This window comes from Mustela nivalis (genome assembly GCF_964662115.1).
Source record: "Mustela nivalis genome assembly, chromosome: 7".
Lineage (NCBI taxonomy): Eukaryota > Metazoa > Chordata > Mammalia > Carnivora > Mustelidae > Mustela > Mustela nivalis.
The window spans coordinates 26,358,579-26,367,286 of NC_139026.1; the positions used below are offsets into that span (position 1 = coordinate 26,358,579).

Sequence of the window (8,708 nt, forward strand, 5' to 3'; positions counted from 1 at the left end):
AGATACTTAGAGTAGTCACATTCAGAGGGACAGAAAGTAACACAGTGGCTGCCAGGGGTGGGGGTGGAGGAGGAGAGGGAGTGGGGAGGTTATGCCTGATTGGTCTGGGCTTTCAGTGTGGGAGGATGAAAAAGGCTCTGGAACTGGAGGATGGCATGATAGCGCAGAAATGTACATGTACTTTTAAAATGTAAATGTACTTCATGTCACTGAATTATATGCTTAAAATGGTAAGTTTATGCTATGAAAATGTATACAGAGAGAGAGAATGCTGGGGGGGGGGGTGGAGCGGATGAGAAGGAGTGAAGAAACGCAGCTCTAAGATTTTGCACTCATACTACTGTGTGAGAATTATTTAAAAGCTTCCCGTTACTAAAAGGAAAGGGAAAACTTGCCAGGTGATCATGTACTATTTTACTGAGTGCTTCCTAACAGCCAAAGATTGCACCAATGGCTTTACGTGCCTTACTTAATTCATGTATTCTTCACAGTGACCCCATGGGTCTGGTAGTACTGTTTTACCCTTTAAAATTTTTACCCTTTTAAAAGTAGTAGGATGTGCTCTAAGAGGAGCCCTGGGGGGATGACACAAGGTGCATAGATGCATTGAAAGAAGCTACAGCAGGTGCGTGGGGAGGGGGTGCACAGTGGGAGATGAGCAGAGTTCACGGACTTTCTCAGCTGGGCTGCCCTCTTTGCTATAACACAGGGGCAGCTGCTAATCTTTACAGCAAGGACAAAGCTTGGAGGTGTTTTCCCTGGAAGGAATGGACAGAGGCTGATAGAATTACATGATTCTTGATGATTCTCAATCAGTCTCTTCCTCCGAGTCTCCCCAAATATTTCACATCCTACCAGCTCAAAATGAAATCTCATCTAAGGCTGATCTCTTGGTTTTCACAGCTCAGGTTGTTTTTAGACTCGGTGTTACACAGATTAGAGATGATTAACCTTTAATTGATTTATGTGTTTTTGTCTTCCTTCAGTCAGTGTAAAAGATTTTTAGAGGTCAAGGATAGTTACTTATATTCATCTAGGACTTCCAACATGGCTAGAAGAGTCTTAGTAAGACTAGCTGTATAATCAATGATCTGGGGGAAAAATAATTAACGAGTTAGGGATTGCCATTACATCAGTATTAACAAAAATAAGAAGGGGCGCCTGGGGGTTCAATCAGTTAAGTGTCCAACTCTTGACCTTGGCTCATGTCTTGATCTCAGCTCAGGTCTTGATCTCATGGTCATGAGTTAGAGGCCCACATTAGGTTCCATGCTGGGTGTAGAGTTTAAGTAAAATATAATAATAAAATAATTTAAAAAATAAAAGTAAGCACATAATGAAAATACCACAGAGTACTAAATGTTGGTTAGATGCTGGCAGTTCTGTAGCTAGGCCACAGGATGATTTTGGAGGGAAACAGACCTATCTCTGGCTTGGGAAAATGTACTGGCATCCATACAGATCTAAGAAGCCTGCAAGGGGGTCATGCAGCCTGGAACTTTGCAATGAACACCTTGCACAACTCTTAAGAGGTGGCCCTGTATATTGGATGGGATCACACAGTTAACTCCTCCCTTCCGAGGCAGGAAGTGGTCTCAATAAATCCCAATACTAACAGCTTTCCCATTATACATGGTGCATGTTCCTATAAGTGCACTTACACAATATTGTATAATTTCCTAATCCCTGGTCTTTCTCCCACTTTAGATTTATTAGTGAGTGCCTTGAGGGTAAGCACTCTATCTCATCTTTGAATCCCTAGGGTCTAGGGAAGTATACTGCATGTAGGAGGTCCTCAGAACAAATGTTTGTTGAATGAAGCAATAAGGGAATGAAACAAAATGGTCCTTGTCAGGATGTTTGAAGCTCCAGATATGATGATATACAATAAAATGCTTGGAAGCTTACTTTGAAATTGCTCAGAGAAGAGCAAGACAATAGGCAAGTTCAAGGACAGAAGGTCAATGGTTATTTGAACCTTGGTAACTTGTTAACACTGCAGAGTCCTACAGTGATTTTTCTTAGCATTCCTACCAGTGATCGAGAATGGCAGGTGGATTGTTTCCTCCACCTCTTACCCAGGAGAAATTTCTCTCCTCCCACTTATATAAATTCCCCATTTTGGGGGGGAGAGGTGGGGAATATTACTTTTTCTTGGTGATTTTGTCAGAGTGGGACACCTTGTTTCCCTAAATAATTCTGTTGTTCATGTTGAACTGTTATGGGGATATTCCATCTCAGGAACTATTATGGAAATGGAACAAAATTCACAGGGGCCATACACTCTTGAACATACTTCTTCATTTGACCTCCTAAAAATACCTACTTTCCACTTGGCCTTTGTGTGAGTCATCAGTGCTATTGACCAGGTCTTGTCCGTGTCCCACCCTCCCTTACCAGCACAGGCAAGGTTGTACTTCCCCCTCCCCCTTGAAGTGAGGTGGGCAGTGTGACCCACTCTGGCCACTGAAGTACGAGAAGGGGGATATGTGTCACTTCCTGCGGAAGCCTTACAGCCAGTGTGCTATTTCCTACTTCATCTTCCCCCCTGACCCCCGGGGGTGGGTCAAACTGAAGCCTCCATTAGCCTGAGGTCTCTGAGTAATTTCTATGAGTAATATATACACATTTATTATTAACGAGAAGTCAGAATGATCAAAGGAAATGCTTCTTTGAAGTGTCTTAGTGAAATAGCTGGCTAGACATGTATATTTCAATGCCCCCCCCCTTTTCTTTGAAGACATTCCCTCATAGTGCACTATGATCTACGTGAGCAAGAGTGTCTTCAAAGGCCTCTGCTGGGCCAGCATCCTTTCCAGTGTAAACACAAGTCCACTATGTCTTTGATTAGTGCCCTTCCCACCCATCAGTCCCTGTCATTGTTGGGGACCTAGACACCCAGAATTACAAGTTTTGCTCAAAGAAAGGCATTTATTCCTCAATCCAGAGATTTATCTGAGGACCGTCTCTGCTCCCTACTCCTTCCTAGCTAGGTCACCCCATATCCCTTGCCTGTCTTTTGTTCTTGATTATCCCACATTAGTTTCTTGCACAGACACCCCCTGCTGTCCTTTATTTGCTCGTATGCCAAGCTGGGCTGTGACAAATACCCTTGAAGTATCGGTGACTGGCTAATCATTGGACTTTGTAGCTGTTGATCTTGCTTTGTCTCCTTGGGCTTGAAGCCAGGGCTGATCTTTGACCAGGTACTAAGTAGGTTAACTTTGTTCTCAGGCTCACACATCTCTCCTCAGGGTTGGGCAACGGAACTGCATTAGACTACGGGGGACTGAAATCTCATACTACACTAACTAGCCGTGTGACCTTGAACAGATGACCTAAAAACTGCAAACCTCAGTATCCTGATGCCTTAAGTACTGGTGGTACTTGTCTCTATCGCAAGAGCTGGCTGTGAAAACAAAGTTTTAAAAAGGATATCAGGAGTGCCTGGGTGGCTCAGTCAGTTAAGCAGCTGCCTTTGGCTCAGGTCTGATCCCACGGTCCTGGGATAGAGTCCTACACTGGGCTCTCTGCTCAGCAGGGAGCCTGCCTCTCCCTCTCCCACAGCCGTTTCCCTCCGCTTGTGCTCTCTTTCTCTCTGATAAATTTTTTTAAGTAAATAAATAAGGATATCAGCTGGTGCCCATAAGCCAAGAAAAGTTATGAGTTCTGATAAAGTGATAGTCCTTAGCCAGAAAGTCATCAGAAATGTGGGAGAAATAGAAGGGGATCTTTCAGCCAGGCAGTGCCCAAGACTGGTAAAGTGAATGATCCACCAAACATGTTCCATGGACAACATGGTTTGTGAAAGAAACTGTTCTAGAAGGGACTCCAGTGGGAAGTCTGGGTGGATCAGGTGGTGAAGCATCCCACTCTTGATCTCAGCTCGGGTCTTGGTCTCAGGGTGTGTTTTAGGCTCCATGTTGGGTGTGAAGCCCACTTAAAAAAAAAAAGAAAAAAAGAAAGGAAGAAAGAAGGTATTCTAGTTAGTGTGGAAATTGCTGATCAGGTAAAACATAAAACTGTAGTGAAAGTTGGAAGTCAAAAGCGGCGTGAGAGGGTATTCCGAAAGTGCAGGTCTTGGTGGACCTACAATACCAGGGAAGGGAGGGGCTGGTCTGAACAACTCATATTCACAGACCAAAGGACCGGTATGAGAGAAAAGGTACATTCCTGCCCAAAGGCTAACAGTCAGCTTTAGTTTTTTGGCTTGCATCTGCCTCTGCATTGACCAGTAGACCAAGGGTTCAGTATTCATTGGTCTTCCCTCTCCAGAACTAGCCTTGTGCCTGGCACAAGATAAGAGTTGAGTAAGTGCTACGTGAGGTCGTAGGTAAGTGAACCCATCTAGTGAACCCGGTTGCAAGGACTAAGCAGGAAGCGGATAGGAAGCTCGTGATAGAACAGTTGACTGTGACCAGAGTTTCTGCCTGGGTACAGTGTAGATGGAGGCATCCGGAGTGAGTCCACCCCCCTCCGAGATACTCCAGTTGTGAAGTCTGGACGTCTCTAGGGACCTTGTATCCAGTTTTGCAAAAGTTTACTGGGTCCATTGATGAAATCGCAGGAGAGGGGCTAGAGACACCTGGCACAGTCTCCCCAGGGGTTAGAGGACACCCACAGCCTTATGGGAAGCATGGAGACAAACTGGTACCAAACCCTTTCAGGCCTCAAAAGGTCATCCCCCGCCCCCCATGAGGGATTAAGTTCTCTGTGTTTGGAACATGTTGTGCAAACTCTACCTTGTTGAAGTTCCCCAAGGTTCTCACCTGGATATGGTAGTGAACAGTCTCTGAGCACTTCTCTTGGTCCAAGTGTTTGATCTACTTTACCTAAGTCCTGGATATGGTAGTGAACAGTCTCTGAGCACTTCTCTTGGTCCAAGTGTTTGATCTACTTTACCTAAGTCTCAGAGTAACCTGAAGGTTTGTACTGTTATTCCCATTTTTAAAGATGGGGACTGAGGCTACTCCCCCATAGGTCAAGGATTCAAACCCATGGCTGTATGGCTGCAAAGTCTCATGCCATCAACCATCTAGAAATGGCCTAAGTTCATTTGCTTTTTAGGTGAGAATGGGTGAGTATATGTGTACACATAAAATATGTTCCCTCGGGGCGCCTGGGTGGCTCAGAGGGTTAAAGCCTCTGCTGCCAGCTCAGGTCATGGTCTCAGGGTCCTGGGATGGAGCCCCACATCGGGCTCTCTGCTCAGCAGGGAGCCTGCTTCCCCTTCTCTCTCTGCCTACCTGTGATCTCTCTCTGTGTGTCAAATAAATAAATAAAAATCTTAAAAAAAAAAAAAGTTCCTTCATTCCATGGTTCCCCTACCAATGTTGCTTTCATTACTCCCTAGCCATACCCTTAAAGTTCTAAGGCTGGGGGACTGAGGAAGACAAGCTTTAAGGTGCCCCCCATGATCCTTCTGGGGTTCACACCCTCATAAAAACCCATTGTCTTGAGTGTAGGCAGGGCCTGTGACTTGGAACTAACTGAGGGAATATAGCCAAGATGATGGAGTGTCACTCCCATGATGATGTTAGATTATATAAGACACCATCTTGCCAGTAGACTCCCACTAGAGTCTCTCTCTTTCTCTCTCTCTCTCTGTTGGTGACTTGGAAGGAGCAAGTTGCTATGGTTCCTACAGTGGCAAGGAAGTCAATTCAACAGCTCAAGGGAGTTTGGAGACAGATCTTTCCCCATTTAAGCCTCCGATGAAACCCCAGCTCTGGCCAACACCTAGACAGCAATGTTGTAAGACCCTAACCCACAGGAACTGTGAGATAATGTGTTGTTTTAAGCTTGTGGTAATTTGATACATAACATAGAAAATTAATACAGAGATCATTGCTTGAAGAGAGGGAAAAAAAAAAAAACCAACCTGCTATCTGATGATTAGGCAGACATGTAGATAGGGTCCAGAAGATGGTGCAAAACCATTTTGGGGCTTTTTCCATCGGTGAAAATCAATCCGGAAGAATCGTCCTCCGCAGTGAGCAGTGGGGGATGGGAGTGGGGGGCGACTTTCTCTCTTTTCTCCCTCCCTTTGTTCTCCAGTAGGTCCTGTCCCTCTCAGTGGTCTGTGGACCTGTAGCTCCCAAGCCCTGGAGCCCTCAGTGCAGCTGGGCCATGGAGGGGGGCTCAAGTCCCTGCTCTTTTATCCACTGGACGGTTGAAAAGGAAAGGGGTTCACCTGATATGGCCTCAGGGTGAAGCAGCTACAAGATAAACGTCTTTCTCTTACAGCTATCAGTCACTTCTGCTGTGTATTTGTCTGCATTACAATGCCAGGAGAGTCTCTTTCTTTCCTCCCTGTCGCCAAGACCTCTTTCTGTTTTTTTTTTTTTTAAGATTTTATTTATTTGACAGAGAGAGATCACAAGTAGGCAGAGAGGCAGGCAGAAAGAGAGAGAGAGGAGGAAGCAGGCTCCCTGCTGAGCAAAGAGCCTGATGCGGGACTGGATCCCAGGACCCTGAGATCCTGACCTGAGCCGAAGGCAGCGGCTTAATCCACTGAGCCACCCAGGCGCCCTCTTTCTGTTATTTTTAGTTGATATAAAACAGGAGTTGTTTCTTCCCTCACCCCCAGGAATGAAGAGAAGGAAGAAAATCCCATCAGACCTCACTTCTTATCAGAAGAGAAGGTTTAATATTCCTGAGCAGAGGGAAACTACAGGTTAAAGGCTAAATTCCTTTGGCTATAATGTAATAATAGTTGTTTTCTGTATATAAGGATCAAACAAAGCCTGCGCTTAAACCAATCGCACACGGAGATACCATCACTGTCCCTCTCGCTGTGACATGTTTGTGCTGGCTGAAGCCCGAAGCATTTTGAGACCGAAACGCAGGGGGATTTGGGCGGAGAGCTGATCCCAAGCCGAGAGGGCCGTGACCTGTTGACCAAACACACATTCCCTCCCTGCAAGCAAAACAATTCTGCCCCTGTCATCCGTCATCCCACTCGAGTGAGGGGTGCTGACAGACTTTGTGTTTAGCCTGCTTTGTTTGCAAGGAGGAAAGGGAGGGTTGCTCTGTCCTGATAAGAAGGCAAAGGTGGCATTCCCGTATTTTTGTTGGATCCCTTTGCATGAACAACCTCACCTGTCAAAACATGATGAAAAATGGAAACGGAACAAAGGAGGAAGAGGCAGGAACCAGTGAGAAGATGGAGTGAACCAGCCAGGGCCTTAAAACACAGTCTGTGGAATGTCTGGCAGATCGTTTTATAACTGCTAAATTTACTGTTAGGGACTTAATTGTGTTCGTGTATGTGTGGGGGTTCATATATTTATCTTCTGTGACTTAAGGATTATCACGGGCAGGACAATGAATATTCTAAAACACTACCGTGCATGCAAATGGAATAATAAATAAGTGATTTCTAGACAACGAGAATCAGACATATTAAGTTGCTTTGTACAGTGCCTTTCGCCACTGTAGCTAGTAATTTCCAGCTTTTTAAGAAACAATTTTATAAACAAAGTGCTTTCACGGAGTTGTCTCTCTCAGTGACCCAAACGTTCGCTCACCCTCTTCTCTGAGAACCCCCCGGAGCTTCCTCCCTTGATTTCCAGACCTTGTCCAACAGTGGTGTGTACTCCAGAATTTCATGACATTCAGGTCCGTCTGTCTCTTGGGCTCAGCTCTTCAGTCCGATCGATCCAAAGCCTTTCCCCGCCACCGGCACTTGTGGAACCTGGAAGCTGTCCCCCACCTCCACCCCTCACTGGGTGATCAGCTAATGGAATAAGTTCTCCGAATAGTCCCTTCACCTGTTTTCCTTAACAGAAATCTCCTGAGGACATTTCTTCCCCCACAGGTCCCTGAGGGGTCGGAAAAAATTTTCTTCCTTCCTTTCTTTCTTCCTCCCATGACCCTTGAACCTTACAATTGAAAAGTAGAAAAAGCAACCTCTGGTATCCTCATCTCCTCGCTCTTTTCTGAAACTGCTCTCTCTCTCGCCCCTTTCCTTCACCTTGCCCCAGTCATTTCCTTGACCTGTTTTTACTCCTGCTCATTCAGGGAATACTTGGGCCCTGGACCTATGCATTTCCTCTCCACACTATCCCTCCCCATCACTCTGCAGCTGTGGCTTTCACAGGTGACCCATTCTAGACCCTGGCCTCCCACTTCCTTAACCCTGCCACGCCCCTCCACTCCAGCTCAGCCATCTACCCTCTTGGTGGACCCTGGACCTTTATTGACATCACCAGTAACTCCTTCTTTTCTGAAATCGCCAATCCCTACCTTCTTCCTAGTGATCAGCTGACTTGCTCTGTAGCTACACTTAGTTTACATTATGGTTAGAATCTACCTTTTAAGGGGCACCTGGGTGGTGTAGTTGGTTTAGCGTCTGACTCTTGGTTTCAGCTCAGGTCTGATTTCAGGGTCTTGAGATCAACCTCCTCGTTCAACTCCATGCTCAGTGCCGAGTATGTTTGAGTTTCTCCCACTTCCTCTGCCCCTCCCCACTGCACACACTCCCTCTCTTTCTCACTGAAATAAAGCAATCTTGAAAAAAAAAAAAAAAGGCTCTGCCTACTTGTGATCTCTGTCAAATAAATAAATAAAATCTTTAAAAAAAAAGGAAGAAGAAGAAGAATCTATACTACCTTTTAAAAAGAATGATCTGTAAGCCTCCTCTCGTCTTCATTTTCTTTGTTATCTAGCTTAGAGTCCATACCCATTGATATTGCTTCCTTAATAAT

The 8,708-nt window shown here is 45.4% G+C and overlaps 1 protein-coding gene across 1 annotated transcript in view; it reads left to right on the forward strand.

The window, feature by feature from the left end:
- LOC309870207 (uncharacterized protein) overlaps positions 1 to 7,390 on the forward strand; it is a gene marked incomplete at its 5' end in the record, with an annotated part of 328,499 nt that extends 321,109 nt beyond the window's left edge. The window contains one exon of the mRNA XM_082742414.1: positions 6,590 to 7,390. The remainder of the gene's footprint in view (positions 1 to 6,589) is intronic.
- Between the last annotated feature and the right edge of the window lie 1,318 nt (positions 7,391 to 8,708).